This window comes from Silene latifolia, chromosome Y (assembly GCF_048544455.1).
Source record: "Silene latifolia isolate original U9 population chromosome Y, ASM4854445v1, whole genome shotgun sequence".
Lineage (NCBI taxonomy): Eukaryota > Viridiplantae > Streptophyta > Magnoliopsida > Caryophyllales > Caryophyllaceae > Silene > Silene latifolia.
Genome location: NC_133538.1, coordinates 454,528,746 through 454,551,737, shown reverse-complemented (window position 1 = coordinate 454,551,737; position 22,992 = coordinate 454,528,746). Strand labels below are relative to the sequence as shown.

At 34.2% G+C, this 22,992-nt stretch overlaps 1 long non-coding RNA gene across 1 annotated transcript; it reads right to left on the bottom strand.

Annotated features, from left to right (window-relative positions):
• Window positions 1-2,291: 2,291 nt before the first annotated feature.
• LOC141627058 (uncharacterized) lies at window positions 2,292-3,964 on the bottom strand. The gene is made up of 5 exons (XR_012536619.1): window positions 3,805-3,964; window positions 3,572-3,668; window positions 3,267-3,390; window positions 2,937-3,112; window positions 2,292-2,767 (listed from the first exon to the last, which is right to left on the bottom strand). It is a non-coding gene; the product is annotated as an uncharacterized LOC141627058 (long non-coding RNA).
• Between the last annotated feature and the right edge of the window lie 19,028 nt (window positions 3,965-22,992).

Genomic DNA, 22,992 nt, shown 5'->3' with positions numbered 1-22,992 from the left:
ATCCCCTTTTTATTGTAAATAGGGCCTCCACCAAGCAAGGACAAAGAAAAAGAAAAGAAAGCTTGAGAAACCATTGAGAAGCTAGGAATAGCTTCCATGAAGCTTTGCTTTTATTCTCTTATTTTAATTATGTTTTGGATTTTAGAACCTTTTAATTTCCGTGTTCGACATGGAAATGTATTTTGGATAATTGGTTGTATTTTGGATAATGGTGGCTTGGTTTGCAACCCAAGTCACCCGTTTTATCGTTTTATCCTTGTTCTAAAATTCGTCTTTACATGCTTGCTCATAGAAACATATGATTATTCACTTAAAGTGATCTAATAGACAATTATAATGATGGGATTCATTTACAAAGTGTCATTGAGTTTATGAACTCTCTTAAAGGAATGTCAATCAACCAAGTACACTTACAAAATCTAAAACTATTAGTCAAACCTATATAGTCCTCCTTATACTTCAAATCATTATTTGTGTCCCATAAGCTATCTTTGAATCTCTAGTGTATTTATTCTAAAGATAGAGTGGGAGAAAATGAGGACACAACACCAAGATAAATTTGTGTACTTGTGTATACGAGATCTACGCAAGGAAGAATGATTTGAATAAAGGTATATCTATTTATATAGTATACCCAATAGATGAGATCTATGGTCTCAAATAAAGCTACATGACAAAAGAGACCAAGTGAAATAATCAAAGGAATATTTTCTCAAGATAGCTACACGAGGAGACCAAAAGAAAGTTTTGGAAGAAAAATGACTAATGTAAAGTCTTAACAAGAGTTTTGACTAGATTATGATAAATTTTGACCAATAGTTACAACCTTGATATTTACTTAAGAGCCTAAATGAATCAAAAAGTAACATCCTAGAAAATAAACAAGATTTATGACTAGAGGTTGGAAGGATTGATATACCGATATCTTCAATAGCTAAGTTTTAACCACGCGAATGTTATTACTTAACCTCATTATGAAAATGAAATGGTTAAACCTCCTTCCAAAAGGGTATTTCGAAGGACATGTTTTAGATATTATTTATATTTGAATAATGACATTGCTACACATCATTATGATATGAATAAGTTAGAGATTAAAATCTCTTTCCATAAGGTTAAGATGAGACCACTTCAAAATAGGTATTTTGAAAGGATATGATGGGAACATATATGATTTTATCTTAATAACTTGGCAATGCAATATATATTCCAATTCTTGAAATGTTTCGATTGAGTAGTCAATTTCGAAACATGTGGAATTGAGTGGGAGTTGGAAATTATCATGTGAAGACATGGGATTTAGTGGGAGCAATCATCTTGTAAAAGTTTACAACTCATCACTCATTGAAGAATGACGAGCTAATACCTTCCTTCACAAAGGAGTATTTGAGTTTTCAATTCTGGATGAAAATGGACTATGATGAATCTAATCACATCATGAGATGTTGGATAAGTATTGAGACATACACATCGAATCAACGAGAAACGTAGGTTATTCATGTAAATGAAAACGGAATTGCCATTAGCAGTCATGGTCGTTCCTTGAACCTAAGAATGGTTGATCTCGTGATTATTAGCTACTAATGTTTCCGCCATTAGAACAATCATGCCCATGTCCAATTATGATTCATATTCATAAAAGCATGATGAATCGTTGGCGAGCCATACAAGAAACGTCATGACACTACAAAAAGAAGTTGCTTTAGCTACAACCAAATTCCGTCGCAAATACAATATATTCCGTCGCTAAATGGGTCTTTGCGACGGAAAATGCGACTACTTCACTTCATTGCACAATTTTGTAGCAAATATGTTCCTTTGCGATGGAAATTTCGTAGCAAACATTATAGCGACGGAAGTTGCGATGGAATCTAAATTAATTAACCTTGATTAAGCATGCTATTTACTTTTGTATTCCATCGCAAATTTTCAAAATTCTGTCGCAACAAATAATTAATTCCATTGCAAATCTTAAAAATTCCATCGCAGAAATCATTTCATTCCATCGCAAAGCCTTAGAATTCCATCGCAAAATTTATCCCTTCCATCGCAAACCCTAACTATTCCATCGCAAAGTTTATTCATTCCATCGCAAAGCCTAATTATTCTGTCGCAAAATTAATTCGATCCATCGCAAAACCTAATTTTTCCATCGCGAAGTTTATATTTACACCACCTGCCATTTTAAAGATGCTTCAAATTTCTTACTATTTTTACCTGTACTATTTTCTGTCCAGCAACATGCTTCAAATTTCTTACAAAACTGCCAGTGAGAACGACTTGCTTAACCCAAAAAAAAAAAGGCTTTCCATACATAAAATTCAGCCTACATTGTTTCCAAAACTGAGTCTTCTTGACAATTCCAACAAACAAACAGAAATACCAGCTAAATAAGTCTTATACATACATACATACTCCAAGTCTACTAATCAACTAAAAACAACTCAAGCATCTAATCTAACAAGCTAATATTTGAGTTGTAAAGTCACCCCCATTTCCTCCATTACCATCATTATCATCAGCATGCCCATCATTGTGAGGTTCACAGTTGGGATTACATGATTGAGTCCTTATGTGAATACCTTGTGAAGCTAGAGTTTGCTCCAATTGCAACTTCCATTGTTTCATGTCATTCAACTGCTCTTTTATAGCTTGATTCTCCGTGGAAAGCTTACTTACGAATCCTCACTTTCTTTAATGATGCTATCCACTGTTCTATTGATATTTGCTTTAATTAATTCCCAACAAAACCACAGCAGCGTGAACTCTATTAAAAGAGGCAACTTTGTTGATTCACAAATTCTTGTTTAAGACGGCAATATCCATCTTAAACTTAAAGAGGAAAAATATCCAGTAATGCAGAAAAAATAATGAGAAAAGGGAGAGTAAGAAGGCTGACTCTTACAAAAAAATACCGGAATCAGCAGGTACTATACCTCTGTGGCTCTATAAGCCAGCATCTCTTCCGTCATCCTTCACTGAAGCTTCCATCCACGTATTTTTCTTTGTCCCTGCTCGGTAGACTAAATCCCTCAACCTCTCGTTACAATATTCTACAAATCCAGCCTTAATTTCAGGTTCGCGAAAGTTCTGAATAACAGTTGAATTGAGTCTACAAGAAACATTAAGAGACATTAGCTGTACTAATAAATTCAAAATTGTCAGATCTTCTACTACTACTACGGCTCTTCTACTACTACGGAGACAGTGAAAGTGTAATGGTACAACGTTAGTCAAAAATCAAAAGCTAGAAAATAAAATACGACCTTGAATCTATTCGACCAAGCTTCTTTCTGCTCCGATGTTGCTGCATAATAAGAAGGGGCAAATTTATCAAACTTACCCAAAACTGCCTCTCTTGCAGCTTTCTTCACTTTATCACAGTGAAACCTATAATAAAGATACCAAGATTAACAGTCACATTAAGTTCTAACCAAATCTATATTCAAAGATAAACATTAAGCTAACCATAATACACTAAGTGCCAATATCCATATACTCTGTTTTAGTAAATGAAGCACCACCTTCAAGCATAAAATGAAGTACTAAAATTATATGATTGTTAACTTACATATTGGGCTATCCAGCATTGTTCGCCTTATCGATCCTTACAACATAGAGTGCACATGCCAGCCAGCCAACCTTGACCAGTGCAGAGATGCTGAATACTGCATTAACGCAAATGTCATCAGTATCATAGCATTCTATGAAGTATAAAATCCTGAACATTTTGTTAGGTACGATGTACGGTGGCACTAGAAAATAAAGTTAGATTTAACAAAAACATCTTAGTGTGTTTCTTACCCGACAACTATGACTGTTTCTAACCCATATACATATTGAAGATGCCATTCACTTGCAGCTCCACTTGAAAGTCACCAATGCAACGAAGTAACCAATAAATTATTCAACAACAATTCATGATACTAAACTAGTATAAAACGTTAATTTGATATAAATAATACTAGTAGACATGAGTGTGAAGTAAACTTACCAAGTTTGTTGAGTACTTGTATCATGTATGTCACGTTGTCACTTACAAAAATGAAAGTTTTCCCTTTGCAAGTATGAATCTATATATATTCACTTTATTATTGAATCAAGTCTGGTTTATTATGTTATTGCCCAAAGTATAGAGTAAGACCGTCTTAGGAATTCACACACTACCTCAGACATTTACAGATTCAAAGTAGAACAAAAGACACGAATCAATTTTGATGCTAAAGAAATCAAATTTTATAGCGTTTTCTCGATTTGGGGTTAATTTTAATTTAATTTAATCCTGGTATAATTACTCACTTTCAATTCAAATACACAAATCAATTTCAGATGGCTAAATAAATCAAATTCAATACTCAAGTAAAAGAGGTGGTTACCACAAGAATAGCGTCTTGAGGTCGACGAGTGGTGGTTATGCAATCAAAAGATCGTGCATCGAATGGTGACGATATGTTGGTGACGAGTATATTGTTGTTAAACTAGAGCATAATATCATGCAGAAATTACCAATTTACCATATAATTTGCAAAAGATTGCAGCATAAAACAAAATTAATTGAAAAGGAAAATTATGAAGCAAACCTAAATGGGTACTCAAAGAATAATCTAGCAAAATCCAACATAAATTTCAATGAATTTATTTTTCTGGTTACAAAAAACTAAAAATTAAATGTAGAAAAACACATAATTGAACATATGTATAGCAGAAAAATTAAGAAAATCAAAGGGGATGGCATGAAGAACTTACAATTGATATGAAAAGCACGCAAAATGTAATCGCAGGACTGAGAAATTAGAAGCAGATGTACTGGGTTGTTTTGAAATTAGGGTTTATTGATTTGAAGAATATGAAGCTATAATAATCGAAATACCCAGACAACTATGCCAAAAAATCGTAGCACTTCTTTTGATTATTTCATTAAATCACATAATATGAAGAAAATAGAACCAGAAATTGAATTACCTTGCGATGGATTGAGGGCAATGACGGATCGAAAAGGTGTTGGAATATGTGTCATCTGACAATAATGCGATCACGACTGTTGATCATGATGATCACATGTTTAAGTCTCATTTTAAAGAATACAATTGGTAAGTATTTTTACTATCAACTGGTCAACATATATCGGTAATGATTGGCTGACTAGAGTTTGACATTACTGTCGTACGACGATGGTGATCAGTTGATCCCCTAGGTCATACCTATAGGGCAACACTCTTAATTGATCATTTAATTAATCGTATAATGTTACGAGTAAATTAAATTACTTGAAAATTGACGGACGATTTTGGAAGTAAAATTTACGTATCACATTGAAATTGATTAAATGAGATACGGTCTGAGTAATCGAATTGAAATTATTGTTTAAGGAAACAATTAAATTTAAATGAATTATTATAAATACAATTTATTGTGATTTATAATTGGAGAAATATTTTGGTACAAGTAATTATGAATTACTAAGTCGATTTTTGTATATGACGTATTTTATTAATACGTTGATTTTTAATATGTTAAAAATACATAACAAATTTATGTTACATATGACAAGTGACATATTGACAAATTTGACAAAAATAAAATGGGTTCCATTTTATGAGTGTACCGAAATTAAGAGGGGATTAGGCAAAATATTGTGTTGTTTAAATTAGTGGAAAACACAATCATTTGCATTATAGACTAGCCTTGCAACCTATTGCTCATTGTAAAGAACAATTTATGCATGCATTGGCTCCCTTTTTGCCCTCTCTCCCACCCGGTTTTCTAGAGGCAAAAACCAATTGGTTTTTCCTCTCCTTTTTACCTTATACTCAATAATGTTATTGATTATTCATTCATTCATCTCATAAATTTTTTTTAGAGAGATAAAAATATTTTTTCTCTTCTCTTCCCTCTAAAAACCGGTTTTTAGTGACAAATACCAAAATTATTTTTGGGTCAATTTTCTTGCAAAATTAATATTGTACTAGTATTTATAATATTGATTTTAATTAAGAGTTAGCCTTGGGTACAAATCCTTGGGAGAGATCCTACACTTGGGTCTTTGTTCATCCAAAAGGAAAGCTCAAGAACAAGAAAGAAAGGTGATCTCTTTTGTGCCCATTTGAACCGAAAATCACAATGTAAGAACAATGTTTCTTCCTTATTTTGTTTTAATGTTTGCATGCATAAGATCAATCATTAATTTTATGACAAATTAAATTATAACATATATGAATATGTAAGTATATAGATCTACTTTTCTATCAATCGGTATCAAGAGCCATGGTTGTTTGCATGCAAATCGGTTAAAAGTTTTTCCGAGTTATAAAGATTAACATATAAAACTTGTAAAATTTGTGTTATTATGATATATCACGAAATTAATTCATGCATGTTAAAATTTCTGGTCCTAAAATATTTTAGGATATTTTGGTTAAATTTACGGATTTTTATTGTTCATATTATACAATAATGGCATTTAAATAAGATTTTATGAGTAAAAATGTCATTTTCTGTCTAAAATTAGCTATACTTCGAATTTTCCAGTGATTTTTGGATATGTTGTCACATATATGATTTTGAGATAACCTGTAAATTTTCATAATTTTTGGACTTCTTATGCTCGAAAAATGGATTTTTCATTATTAAATTCGGATTTAGGTGAAAAATAGGTTAATATGAGATAAATTTTGAATCTGGTCATAGAAATTTAGTATATTGTCACATGCAAGTTTACAAGATGTGTGTAAAATAATAGGCTATAGTGAAGTCTTTTTCCATGATTTATGGATTTTTGAAGAAAAATAGCATAAATAGTGACATTATTAGTGAAAAATTAATAAAACATAATCTATGACTAAGGAAAAACGTCCAATATTGCATTTTATTATCTTTTTCAGATCTAAAATTGAAAAGTTAATGTATATAATTTTTCACATGTTTTTATGATTATTTTGGCTAAAACCGATAAACCGCAACATTGTTTTTCCGGAAAAATTCGAAATTTTTAACCTAAGGTTTTGAACATTATGAGTGTCATGGTATTTTTTCCAGAATGTTCATGAGTTTAAATTTCAAATTTTGAATTTATTTGAAATTTTGTGATTTATTTGAAGTTTATACCTTATTTTTGTAATTTTTGGTCCATTTATGAACAATTTTAGAAATATGAGTTAGTTATGGTCAAATAATTAGTGAAGAATAAATTTTGAGTTCTAAGTGGTTAGGGTAATTAACTTATGCATAAATATGAATTTATGTAATTTTGTGATTATAAAATGTTGAAATCACGCAAATCCGTAAAAACCGAGTAATATACGATATTGGCTAATTAAAGGCGATTTAGCATTAAATTGGGCATGTTCATATATATTATAATGCTGCATTTTCTTTATGATTGTCATAATTTTAATTTATGTAATTTTTGAATTATGTAATTTTTACTTAGTATGGCCTTAGATTTTAATTGGTATTTCCCGAAATGTATGAGAATATCGATTCGGTTGTAATTTATTGTGATCTCGTATCACCGTTTTGTAATTTAATAGATTTATTTTATTTTAGTTACAAATGTATAATAGGAAATTATGTAATTTATAATGTAATTTAATTTATCTCGGAGTTCCCAAAGACGGATTTCTTCAAGATGGCGATACATAAAGACGGTGTTACCTCGAGATGCGTGCCACAACAGAAGTTCAAGGGACCAATGGAGTTGGTTTCCGAATATGTAACAGTTAAATAGTTTTTCTATTTTAGGAAATGCCATACTAGGATTTATTTTATGTTTGCATTTTATTTATATGTCACATGCATCGCTAAATCGCCATAACTAAAACATGCATCCTCATCTCATCGATTTTATCGACCGTGTCAATTAGAATTATCGTAGTTTACCGCTTTAGTTCACTTAAAACGTGATAGATAATAAATTGACACGACCTCTTGCTAAAACAATTAATTGAGACATAGCCTTACCAAATAGTAGAAACCATGAAAACCTATTTCGCAAGGGAGTGCACTCGGCCCTACCGGGGTACAAAACTTGTTACGTAGGGGAAGTGGGTGATAAATGTCTATCCACCGAATTCATGTTGATAAGGGATGAATCGGCCCTACCGTGCCCGAGTTGATGTGGATTTGGATCATGGACACATTTATTCGAAATTTGGATTGAACTCAACAAAATTTTTTCGATAAGGGTTTCATCGGCCATACCGTCCCTTGTCGGATGTGTTTTGGGCTATAGATAATTATTAGAGTAATTTTATCGACCAAGAGTTCTAAAAGTAGAATCGATTAAACGTTAATCCACCGAGTTATATTGATAAAGGATGAATCGGCCCTACCGTGCCTAAGTCGATATGAATTTGGGTCTTGGAATCATTTATCTAGTTGGGTAGAGGTCACTAGAAAATGCATAAAACTTGTTTAAATTATAATTTTTACGAGTATTATTATTAAAACGACATTTGTTTTACTCCTTTGTTTTGTAGACCACTTCTTTTTCTCATAACAAATGACAACACCAACCCCTATTGCAACGCCTCTCACTAGTTCATCATGGCTCCGATCCTTCATGGATCGATGTAAACTTGAAAAGAATGGGTCAAATTTCTCTGATTGGGATGCCCAACTCAAATTGGCCGCCCAAGGTGACGACAAGCTTCGTTACCTTACCGAGGCCTCTTCTCCCGAACCTACTACTAGGTCGACCGCCGCCACTAGGGAAGCATATGTGGTTTACCAAAAGGAGTTCGCCACAATGAAAAATGTCTTGATATTTGCGATGGAGGCGGACCTCCAACGGAGAGCCTTTAAAATGGGCAATGCTAATGAGATTTACTCCAAGCTTGTGACAATATTTTCACAAACTCCGCGGATCGTCCAATATGAGGCGGCCGCGGCATTCTTTGATCTCGACTTCAAAGAGGGCCAAAAGGTTAGTCCTCATGTGCTCAAACTTATGGAGCTTGTCGAGACCTTGAAGATTCAAAAGGTTGAAATCCCCAAAGAACTTGTTGTAGATAGGATTCTACACTCCTTGTCCAAAGTCAAAGCATATGTTCAATTCCGGGTGAATTTTAACATGCAAGACAAGGATGTGTCTCTTGAAGAATTGCACAAGTTACTTGTGCAAGCCGAGAGGGACATGGGGTTAAATGTGAACCCTCCAAAGGATGTGCTTAACATAAGCACTAAGAGTAAGGGGAAGTTCCAGAAGAATGGGAGGAAAGGTAAGAAGCAAACTCCCACATTCACCAAAGCTAAGACTTGTGAAGCTAGCACTTCAAAAATAAAGAAGGGTCCTCTTGATAAATGCCATTATTGTAATGGTATGGGACATTGGAAAAGAAATTGTTCCAAATACCTTGGTGATATTAAGGCTGAAAAGATTACTCCAGTAGGTAAATGACTATCCTTTATTTTATGTTTCTTATTAAACTATGGTATTATGATACAAAGTTGTGATAATGCATCTCCCTTTTTATTGTAAATAGGGCCTCCACCAAGCAAAGACAGGGAAAGGAAAAGCAAGCATGAGAAACCATCAAGAAGCTAGGGATAGCTTTCATGGAGCTTTGCTTTTCACTGTCTTATTTTAAATTATGTTTTGGATTTTAGAACCTTAAGTTTCCGTGTTCGACATGGAAAGGTATTTTGGATAATGGGTTGTATTTTGGATAATGGTGACTTTGTTTGCAACACAAGTCACCCGTTTTATCATTTTATCCTTTTGTTCTAAAATTCATGTTTAAATGCTTGTTCTTAGAAACATATAACTTAAAGTGATCTAATAGACAAATATAATGACGGGTTTCATTATTGTCCACATGCTTAAGGCTTGTGTATGATCATTTATAAAGCGATTTTGAGTCTATGAACTCTCTTAAAGGAATGTCAATCACCAAGTACACTTACGAAATCTATAACTATTAGTCAATCTATGAGATAGTTCTCCTTATAACTTCAACATCATTTTTTTGTGTCTCATATGCTATCTTTGAATCTATAGTGTATTTATTCTAAAGATAGAGTGGGAGAAAAATGAGGACACAACACACGAGGCAAGAAAAATTTATGTACTTGTGTAAATGAGATCTACGCAAGGTAGAATGATTTGAATGAAGGGTATATCTATTCACATAGTATTTTTTTAATAGATGAGATCTATGGTCTCAAGTAAGTTCTATATGACTAAAGAGACCCAGTGAAGTAATCGAAAGAACATATTCTTAAGATAACTACACGAGGAGACCAAAAGAAAGTTTTGGAACAAAATGACTAATGTAAAGTCTTAACTAGAGTTTTTGACTAAGTTTATGAAATTTTTGACCAATAGTTTCAACCTTGAGATCTACTTGAGAGCCTAAATGAATCAATGTAACATCCTAGTAATAAGCGATATTTATCACTAGAAGTTGCAAGGATTGATATACCGATATCTCCAATAGCCAAAGTTTTAAACCACGCAGATGTCATTACTTAACCTCATTATGAAAATGAATTGGTTAAACATCCTTCTAAAAGGGATATTTTGAAGGATGTGTATTAGATATTACTTATATTTAATAAATGACATTGCCACACATCATTATGACGTGAGTGTGTTAGAGATTTAAAATCTCTTTCCATAAGGTTAAAATGAGACCTCTTCAAAATAGGAATTTTGAAAGGATATGATGGGAACATATATGGTTTCATCTTAATAACTTTGCAAAGCAACATACATTCAGAATTTTGAAATGTGTTCAATTGAGTAATCAATTTCGAAACATGTGGAATTAAGTGGGAGTTTACAAATTATCATGTAAAGACATGGGATTTAGTGGGAGCTGTCATCCTCTGAATGTTTACAACTCATTACTCATTAGGAATGACGAGCTAATATCTTCTTTCATAAAGAAGTATTTGAGTTTTCAATTCTGGATGAAAATGGACTATGATGAATCCAATTACATCAAGGGATGTTGGATTAGTATTAAGAAATACACATCGTATCAACATTCACATAGGTTATTCATGTAAATGAAAATGGAATTGCCATTAGCAGTCATGGTCGTTCATTGAACCTATGAACGGTTGATCTCATGATTATTAGTAACTAATGTTTCCGCCATTAGAATAATCATGCACATGTCCAATTATGAATCATATGCATAAGAGCATGATGATTGATTGGTAAGCCATAATAGAAACGTCATGAATTCTCGAGTAGAATCCGATGAGCGATTTCGGTGTTTGACGGAATACTCTATTATGTGTTAAGAGGTTGCACATATTATAGAAAGTTCGAACACACGTAAAGATTTATGAAAATCCTGAACTTTTCAAATCAAAAGAAGAAGTAAGAGGTTATTGGAAAGATACTTAGTTGAATAAGAAGTTACTCAAAACTAATCTTTCCTAAATAATCTAGGACTTGTAAGAAGTGCTAGGCTAATAATCTTGACAAATTGTTGCAAGACTCTACAAAACATATACCTAGTGCATTGTGTGTGGATGGAGTACTTGATCAGTACAAGTTATATCATCCACCACAAATTCGTTCGTTATGTGATAATCGATAAGGAAGTTCTTTCAAGATAAAGAACCAAAACCGAGGTCGAGAACCTTGATGTGTACTTGGTAAGATTCATGCTATGAGAGAGAACATGAATGTAAAGGAAAATGCGATTATAAGAAGTTTGAACACATGGACACATGACATGTTAAACTTCTATTGCAATCAACAAGTGTTTATACACTTACGATTTGCATCACAAGGTTGTAATATGGTATTGACTACCCGAGTGTGATGTCGACATTTGTCGTTTGAGTTATTATTAACTCACCTTGTACATTGTTATATCCAAATGAGTTGTGGAGACAATTGAACCCCGTCAAAGTGAACATGGATTAACATTGTATTTGCCCATAGTTACTTACATGAGGTGACGTCTCGAAGTGACTAGAGTGTGATGCGATTGATGGCAAGTTCAAGTGCCATAGAGTCATGTGAGATGACTAGTCGATCACATAGGCAGAATGTTAGGAATATTTCGTCCGGCCTAATGACCGCTTATAGAGTTCTGGCAAATTTATATAGCCTGGTCGTGGCGAGAGCTGCTATAGTATTCAAATGAGTCGATTCTTTTGACTAAAGACCGCTTAAGATGGCACAGTTTCAGATTAACTTTGATTTATGTTACTACGACCTTCGTAAATGGTGTCAAATGGGCATATTTTGGGTTATGATGGCTGTGGCTAATCGAAGGGAATGAGTGCGATAGGAATTGTCCACCCCTAGTCAGGGTTATAACAATATCTCAGGGCCACTCGAGGAGTAATGAACTGGAAATGCGTGGTCACGCTCGGAAAGTATCTATGATAGATAAGTCCGGTCAATCAGTTATCCTCCAGATCGAGGAAACCACTCTCGATATGATCACTTGCAAGTACGACCTGAAAGACACCTTGCATTGAGTGGGAGATAGTAATAGGACAAGAGAATTGGTGACGCACACTTCTCGAGGAGAAGTGGGAGATTTTTGGAATATGTGTCCTCCGACAATAATGCGATCACGACTGTTGATCATGATGATCACATGTTTAAGTCTCATTTTAAAGAATACAATTGGGAAGTATTTTTACTATCAACTGGTCAACATATATCGAATGATTGGTCGACTAGAGTTTGACATTCGTCGTACGACGGTGGTGATCAGTTGATCCCCTAGGTCATACCTATAGGGCAACACTCTTAATTGATCATTTAATTAATCGTATAATGTTACGAGTTAATTAAATTACTTGAAAATTGATGGACGATTTTGGAAGTAAAATTTACGTATCACATTGAAATTGATTAAATGAGATACGGTCTGAGTAATCGAATTGTATCATTACTCAGATGAAATTATTGTTTAAGGAAACAATTAAATTTGAATGAATTATTATAAATACAATTTATTGTGATTTATAATTGGAGAAATATTTTGGTACAAGTAATTATGAATTACTAAGTCGATTTTTGTATATGACGTATTTTATTAATACGTTGATTTTTAATATATTAAAAATACATAACAAATTTATGTTACATATGACATGTGACATATTGACAAATTTGACAAAAATAAAATGGGTTCCATTTTATGAGTGTACCGAAATTAAGAGGGGATTAGGCAAAATATTGTGTTGTTTAAATTAGTGGAAAACACAATCATTTGTATTATAGACTAGCCTTGCAACCTATTGCTCATTGTAAAGAACAATTTATGCATGCATTGGCTCCCTTTTTGCCCTCTCTCCCACCCGGTTTTCTAGAGGCAAAAACCAATTGGTTTTTCCTCTCCTTTTTACCTTATACTCAATAATGTTATTGATTATTCATTCATTCATCTCATAAAATATTTTTAGAGAGATAAAAATATTTTTCCTCTTCTCTTCCCTCTAAAAACCGGTTTTTAGTGACAAATACCAAAATTATTTTTGGGTAAATTTTCTTGCAAAATTAATATTGTACTAGTATTTATAATATTGATTTTAATTAAGAGTTAGCCTTGGGTACAAATCCTTGGGAGAGATCCTACACTTGGGTCTTTGTTCATCCAAAAGGAAAGCTCAAGAACAAGAGAGAAAGGTGATCTCTCTTGTGCCCATTTGAACCGAAAATCACAATGTAGGAACAATGTTTCTTCCTTATTTTGTTTTAATGTTTGCATGCATAAGATCAATCATTAATTTTATGATAAATTAAATTATAACATATATGAATATGTAAGTATATAGATCTACTTTTCTATAAAAAGGATGGTGGACCAGACTGAAGACGACAGCGGCGGACGATGACGGAGGACACGGTGGGGAATTATGGAGGAACAAGGGAATTGGTGTTTGGTTTGATTTGGGGATTGTGTTATGTGAGTTAGGGATAGAGGGTTTTTACTTTTCCCTTGCGATGGTTTGGGTAATATTGCGACGGAACATTTATATTATTATTACTAATCACCCTTAAGTTAGTTTGAAATGTAATTAAAGTTGTCCATCGCAAATTTCCGTCGCAACCTAAAGTAGTCCATCGCAAGCTATGTTGCAACAATTAGGCGCCATTGGAATTTTCACCCGCTAACTAATGGTCATAGCAAATTCCATCGCAACTAAATGTGGTCATCGCAAAATCCGTCACAAAAGAGTAATTACCAACGGATTATCATTCCGTCGCAAAATTTCTGTAGCTATGGCTAATTCTTTTTGTAGTGTGAATTCTCGAGGAGAATTTGATAAGCGATTTCAGTGTCTGACAAGAAGACTCTGTTGTGTGTCAAGAGGTTGCACATATTGCAGTTCGAACACATGTAAGGATTTATGAAAATCCTAAGCTTTTCGAGCTAAGAGGAGAAATAGGAAGTTTGGAAAGATAATCAGTTGAATAAGAAGTTACTCAAAACTATTTTTCCTAATATGTTAGGACTTGTGAGAAGTTCTAGGCTAATCATCTTGACAATTGTTGCAAGATTCTACAAAACATATACCGAGGGCATTGTGTGTGGGTAGAATACTTGATCAGTACAAGTTATATCATTCACCACAAATTCGTTTGTTATGTGATAATCGACAAAGAAGTTCTTTCAAGAAAAGGAGCCGAAACCGAGGTTGTGAACCTAGATTTGTACTTGGTAAGGTTCATGCTATGATAGATAACATGAACGTAAAGGAAAATGCGATAAAAAGAAGTTTGAACACATGGATACTTGATATGTTAAACTTCTATTGCAATTAACAAGTGTTTACACACTTACGATATGTATCACAAGGTTATAATATAGTATTGACCACCCGAGTCTGATGTCGACATTTGTCGTTTGAGTTGTTATTAACTCGCCTTATACTTTGATATATCCAAACGGGTTGTAGAGACAATTGAACCCCGTTAAAGTGAACACGGATTAGCATTGTATTTGCCCATAGTTACTTACATGAGGTGACATCTCGAAGTGACTAGAGTGTGATGCGATTGATGGCAAGTTCAAGTGCCATAGAGTCATATGAGAATGACTAGTCGATCACATAGGCAGACAGTTAGGAACATTATGTCGGGCCTTATAACCGCTTACGAGTTCGGCAAATTTATATAGCCTGGTCGTGGCGAGAGCTACTATAGTATTCTAATGAGTCGATTCTTTTGACTAAAGACTATTCGCCTAAGATGGCACAGTTTCAGATTAACTTTGATTTGTGTTACTACGACCTTCGTAAATGGGGTCAAATGGGCATATTTTGGGTTATGATGGCTGTGGCTAGTCGAAGGGAATGAGTGCGATAGGAATTGTCCACCCCTAGTCAGGGTTATAACAACATCTCAGGGCCACTCGAGGAGTAATGAACTGGAAATGCGTGGCCACGCTCGGAATGTATACATGGTGGATAAATCCGGTCAATCAGTTATTCTCCAGATCGAGGAAACCACTCTCGATATGATCACTTGCAAGTACGATCTGAAAGACACCTTGCATTGAGTGGGAGATAGTAATAGGACAAGAGAATTTGTGACGCACACTTGTCGAGGACAAGTGGGAGATTGTCGGAATATATTTCCTCCGACAATAATGCGATCACAACTGTTAATCATGATGATCACATGTTTAAGTCTCATTTTTAAGAATACAATTGGGAAGTAATATTTTACTGTCAACTGGTCCACACATATCGGTCATGATTGGCTGACTAGAGTTTGACATTACTGTCGTGAGACGGTGGTGACCAGTTGATCCCCTTAGGTCATACCTAAAGGGTAACACTCTTAATTGATCATTTAATTGATCGTATGACAATACGGGTTAATTAAATTTCTTAAAAATTGACGGACGATTTTGGAAGTAAAGTTTACGTATCTCATTATAATCTGGTTAAATAAGATACGGTCTAAGTAATCGAATTATTTCATTACTTAGATGAAATTATTGTTTAAGGAAACAATTGCATTTGAATGAATAAATTATTATAAATACAAGTTATTGTGATTTATAATTGGTAAAATATTTTGGTACAAATAATTATGAATTACTGAGTTGGTTTTTGTATATGACGTATTTTTATTAATACGTTGATTTTTAATATGTTAAAAATACATAACAATTTTATGTGACATGTGACATATGACAAATTGACAATTTGACAAAGATAAAATGGAATCCATTTTATCCATGTATACCGAAATTAAAGGGGAATATTAGGCATATATTGTGTTGATTATGTTAGTGGTAAACATAATCATTTCCTACTAAACTAGCCATGCAAAACCTAGTGGTCATTGTGAAGACAAACTAGTGCATGCATTGGTCCCTTCTCTTAACCCTTACCCGGTTTTTCATAGGAGCAAAGCCAAGGGTTTTTGCCTTATAATTTATCATATGCACTACATAAAATATTAGTGCATTAGCTCATTTTTATTCATTCATCTAAAATAAGAATTTTAGAGAGATAAAAAGCTTCCTTTTTCTTCCTCCTCTCAACCGAAATATAGAGAGACAAAATAATATTTTTGGGTCATTTTTTATGCAAAATTAGTATTATTCTAGTAATAATAATATTAATTTTATTAAGATTGTTATCTTGGGTATAATACTTTTGGGAGGGATTCTCTTCTTGAATCCTTGTTCATCCACTAAGGAAAGCTCAAGAACAAGAGAGTAGGAGAACTCTCTTGTGCCCATATAAACCGAAATATCAATGTGAGATGATGATTTCTTCTTTATTTACATTTTGTTTGCATGCATAAGATCACCTTTTAATTTTATGACTAAATTAAAATCACTACATAATATGTGTGACACCCTCACTTATCGCGGAAAAGTAAACACGTAATTCTAGAATAAAACTGCATGGATATGTTTGTAATAGGTTCAATTGGGTAAAAACCTGTAATTTTTAAAACCTGAACCTGTTATAAAGATATCCAAATTGGAAGGTGTCAAACATACAAGGTCTAACTAGAAGTGTTATAACATAACCATCGCTAAAGTCGCGAATAGCAAATTATACAACCAAATGTAAAGAGGGAGACATATGTCCCTAAAATGTATGTGACATAAAAATAGTTTAAGGGTCACAATAAAATAAAGCCAATCTAGGTTCCAAGGTTACTTTGCTCGCTAGCTCGTCCATGTACCCCATATATGCATCACCTACCTGTCATTCGCATTTTATACAAATACAAAAGCCACAGTCAGTGGGGAGTAACTCCGAGTTCTCCCAGCCACGAAATGTCATAATTAATATAACATGTAAACATAAGAATATGAATACGAATCACACATAGCCTTAGCATATAGATGCTAGACAATCGTGCTTATCATGTGAACAACAATATAACAACACATAGTCCTAGCATGCGAATACTAGACCGACTCATACTACACTATCATGTGAATCACATAACATCCAGGAATCCAAACTCTATCAACCATAGCCGGCTTGCATCTCACCTTCTATGATTCATAGAATCATCAAACAAGAAAGGACAATATATCAAAGACAGGCATAAGTTCTTAGTCCCGTCAATAGTCACTCTGTAACTCGAGTCTATACCACGAGGTAGGGAAGGTAATCGAACCGGTATCTTGGCTCGAGGTTCTATCAAAACATGGCCAAGACACAACACAACCCTAGCCTAAAAATCACATGAGACCTAGACATGCGGATACACACCACCGCACCCAAGACCCACAATTTTTCTAAAACAAAGTGAGTACCCTAAGGAGTCCACCAAAGGGTTGGCTAGTACTTAAGCTGACCACTTACTCTCAAAATAAGTAACGAGGTCATGCCCCAACTTGGATATAAACCCACCAAGTCAGGAACACAGAGGCTATTAAGCAGTGAACATATACTCGTCAAATACTATAAAGGCCTATCTATGATGAAGGCCGAAATACTCACCTAGGACCTAGTCCCAGCTAGTCCCAGCTTGAATACTTTAGCCCACACCACACAAGACAAGTAGGATACCCAATTAACCATAAAAGGGACAAAGAGTCCAAACTTGTACATATAAATGATCACAACCTAGCATATGGAAGGCTACGCAAAAGCATATTCAGCTGATAATCCAACAAAATCTCCAATATCAATAATAATCCAAATTCCAGCTAACCGTTAATCTCATAATTCATGAGAACAAGCTAAAATGGCAAAGAGGCAACAAGACTGAAGTATAAGGCAGCCAATTCATCCAACAACCAACATGTGAAATGATAATTACAATTATCAAGACATAACATGAAATTTCCAATAACAACCAATCTTACCTCAAAGACAAACCCTCGACCCGAGTCCCGCGATGGGTCATCGGTCAAATCGAGGTTGACTGGTTTAAAACTAGTTTGACCAAACTCGTTCGGTCAATCTGGCCCAGCTCAGAGTCTTGACCTACTTTGGCCCAAATTACAAATTTTATCGCAATATTATTCTCATGCTATTTCCAATTTCTATCATGTGAAAAATGAAAGTAACACATTATCAATCACCTAAACACTTAACAAACAACAAACACAACATCAGCTACTAATGTGACATTAATTCGTCGAGTAACTCGGAATAGTTACCTTAAGCTAGCAAAGAGACAAGCAATAACTTGAGAAAGCTTCTAAAACCCAAAATTACTCTTCATCTTCAACCACATATGAGCCACCTAAAATAATTATGTGAAAGGACGATATTAACGAATTATCTTTATATAAAATATGAGACGAAAATTAATTTAATTATATTTTAAATAAACCAAACTATCGTCAAAACAATATATAGACACGGCTCAAAAGTTATTATGACAACCTCAAACTCGGCCTAACCACTAACTACACATGGCCTCAAACTCGTGACTTAGCTAGGCCACGGCCAAGCCACAGCTAGGCCACTAAGAGTCCGACACGACCACCACCCGACTACCCATAGCCACCCTTCACCCTACTTCATAACCTGACCCAAAAATCAGTCCAAAACAGAACCCAAAAGATGCCTAAGTTCGACCCCAACTCCAGTCCTCAAATGCAAAGTGAAAACCCACGATGACAGCTCTCGTCCCCCCAAAAACAGTACCAATCGTCCCCTTAAGACTCCATTCTCGCGCCTAAAAACAGTCCTAGCTGAGCCAACTAAGTCAGCATTTAAAACGGTTTTAGAGCGGGAATCCACAAAGACTACAAAAATCGCCCCAACACAGAGTCCAAATTAGTCCAAAACAATCCCTACATGTCAGTATACACCGTCTCAACTATAAAACACACCAATTATCACCTAAAACAATCCATACATGTCAGCATACACCGTCTTAATTATAAAACAGACTAACCAGCATTCGAAATAAACATATTTTATAAGTAATATCGAGTAATCTATAATTGTTACCTTTTTCCGATTGAACTAATCATTTATGACTAACAAATCTTCTACAAGACCGTCTATCTTAGCATCTACAACCGTCTTTTAATAAATAAAGCTGAAAGTATAAATTGGGTTTGTAAAAATACATGACGAAAATGAATTTTACTTACAACGGATTGACGGAAACGACGAGAGGAACGCTATGGAACGAAAATCGTCGAAAACGGATGAGAAACGGACGACCGAAAATCGATTTTACGAAAGAAAGAAAAAAAAATGAAACGTGAAAAAGAAGAAAAAGGAAGGGAGAAGAAGAATGCTGCGTGAGAAATGAGGGAGCAGCTTGCCTGCCTGCTATTTATTATACGTACGTTTCTTCATCGTTAAGAAACTTCGATAGTTATTAAAACCGTTTCGAGTTAAATTTAACCGGTTTTAGTAAAAGTTTCAGTAATAAAACAGAATCAATAATAAATAAATTTAATGAGTGACAATAAAATAAACTCAGCTAGTTAACGTAAATAATACAATATCAGCTTGAATCGGAATTATTAGCGATTTTTACAAAACTAACGGATATTAATAAAAATTGCTAATTTAGTGAAATAAGCTCAAAATAGCTAATTGGACGGTTTTGTTCCCAAAATCCATCTCGGGTTTACTTAAAACAACTTTCATAAGGACTCGTAAAGAAACGAAAATTATTAAATAAATAAACTCGAACTAATTTCAATAAACTCGAACTAACTTTAAATAAGCTTATTAATGATTATTAAAATTAACGTATCGAATTATGATGAAATTAATTAATTAGCTAAGCATAAATATATAAATCGTTAAATGATGTAATTAAATTCAAATTAGCAATTAAAAGAATTTTATCCAACTTAATAAAATACGGGATGTTACAATATGAATATGTAGAATATAGAGGGTATAAATTTCTAACAACAATAACATAGATGAAAACAATAGGATTCATAACTAAATTAAATGAACAATAAAATCGCATAAAGAAAGAATTAAGGCTTAGGGATTCCAACTTAGTCAATTCTAATCTATGAATGAATAAAGGTAAACTGAAATTTCAGAATCAGAATTACCGAATTAAAGCACGAAGAAGAATCCGAAAGCACGAACTTTATTAACGAAAGTAAATTGTATTGAATGATTGTGAACTCTAATGCTAAACTCGAAATTTAAACCTAGATATTCGATCTCTAAAATTCTCCTCCTCTGAAAACTCAGGTTACGTTATATAGATAGTCTTGCGTTACTTTTATTCCTAAAACCTAATTACATTAGGCTTTCTCGTTTTCCAAATTTGCGTCAGAATCACGGTGTGGTCGATCGACCACTAGGACCAGTCGATCGACCAAACCTCAGTAAACAGTAGCTTCCGATCTTATTTAGGAATCGCGCCCTGGTCAATCGACCATGGAGGTTAGTCGATCGACTGCTTCAGTTGATACTTTGCTCCAGAAGCCTCGTAAATTTGCCATTCAGGCCTCGATACGTGCACCAAGTTCGTTTGTTGAGTAAATACTGCATGACAAATAATATGCCAAGTACTCGGGGACGGATTTGGCTTGATTTCCACTAGATTCTTCACTTTTTTGCAATATTACACAAAAACACAAAAGTAGATGGAAATAGGGAAAATAGTAGCATAAACTACACAAATGAGCTCTTAAATGCATGTAAAATAGGGTGTAAAACATCATATTCAGGACACGCATCAAACTTTCCCAAACCAAACCCTTGCTTGTCCCCAAGCAAGAACTAGACTCAATCCTAGGACCTAGTGGAACGATTTCAATCCCAGAGCGAAATGCAAACTGCAAAGCCTAAACCAGTTTAATGCAACAAATAACAATCAATTAGCAATATGAATCATGCAAACGAGTTATGTAGTCGTTAAAAACCGCTGAACCGTCTACTATAGAGACTGATCATTATGGACTCTCACGGGTCGCTCAAATCACACATAAGCACATGTAAATATATGTAAAAGATAGAAAGAAGTAATTTTGTAATGACACTCACCTAACTACGACCTATAAGAACATGCCTGCAATCTAATATTAAAATGATCACTACAACCGTACATATGCATTCCAACCAAACAAATGACCATGACACATGCCGAGGTAAATTTGGATATGTGAGGTAATGGGTAAGAAGGGGCTAAGATAAATTTGGATATGAGGAGTTAAAGCCAAGCTGGTAACTACAGACCCAAATTACGGGAACATCCCAACTTCAAACTCAAGATCAATCGATACAAAATGGTGCCAATTAGAAGCACAAATCTCACAATTTCCACAATTAGTCAACTCCCCATAAGATACAAATACAACATGGGAGCAAAAATCTTCATCTAATAATAAAGACTTTGAATTATGCGATATTGATTTTTTTCCTTCCTCTTCTGCGGTTCACGGTCGATCGACCCATGAGTCCAGTCGACCGACCAAAGGTCGAACTTGCTTTTCATTTTTTTTTTCCTCTTTTTTTTTTTTTTTTTTTTTTTTCCTTTTTTTTTTATTTCTTTCCTCCTTTCCAACATTCCACCAAACTTCTCATAAAGAGCAATATAACCAAAATGTAATAAACACATTTCCACAACTACCAATACTAGCTCAGATAAGGTATGTTAAATATAGTATGTAGCTTATGGGACAGAAGGCAATTTGGCTATGTGAGGTTCATAGGTAAAATGAGAAAAGGGGACCTGTACCACATGTGTCAACAAACCACAAACCGAATGCATACAGGTATTAAGCAGATAAAGTTCATATTTATGCATAATGATATAACATGTCTTACAAGGAGTAACTACTCACAATCCTAGATGAACTAGTCATGAATGTCACCAGTTATAAGGCTCTAAAACTCAGAAAATGATGTAGTTTGCCATAAATCTAAGTCAAGTTTAAAGTTCAGCGAATAAATTAACGAAAACTCATAGACTATGCATATATGATTCTATTAATAACATGTTAATGAGCACGGCTTAGGCATAAACAAATGCAAATGCAATGTCATCATTGAAATACTACCGTTCCGACTAAACCTATATGCTAAAATAAACGTGCAAATTTTTTGAATTTTTGAAATTTTTTCAATTTTTTTGAATTTTCTGTATATATATAGGAAATGAAATAAACCAATGCAAACTGAAATGCAATAAAACATGTGAATGCAATGCAAAATCCTTCCCCAAACCAAATCACACAATGTCCCCATTGTGCAAAATCAAATAAAAGGGAAACAGGAATTTGCGTTATTATAACTAAACAAGACATGAAGTTAAACTCGGAAACTCACAAGACTTTAAAAACGCAAAATTAAACCTCCCCAAACCAGCGTGAGCTAGGAGGTTTCAGTAGCCAGCAGTGCTACCATAGGTACCTGAAAAGAAACAAAAGAACAGTGCGTAATTCCGAGAAAGCAATTTACGAAACGCAAAATAATGTGCAAAATTAGAAAACAGAAGAAAACAGAAATGAATCGGAGAATATAGTGGAGGAAAGACTCCCTTAACTACGCAAATCGACCAAACACAGCAGGGGAATGGTCGTGAACAGGTACAGCAGCGCAGGCGGTCGATCGACCATACCAGCCAGTCGATTGACCAGGGTG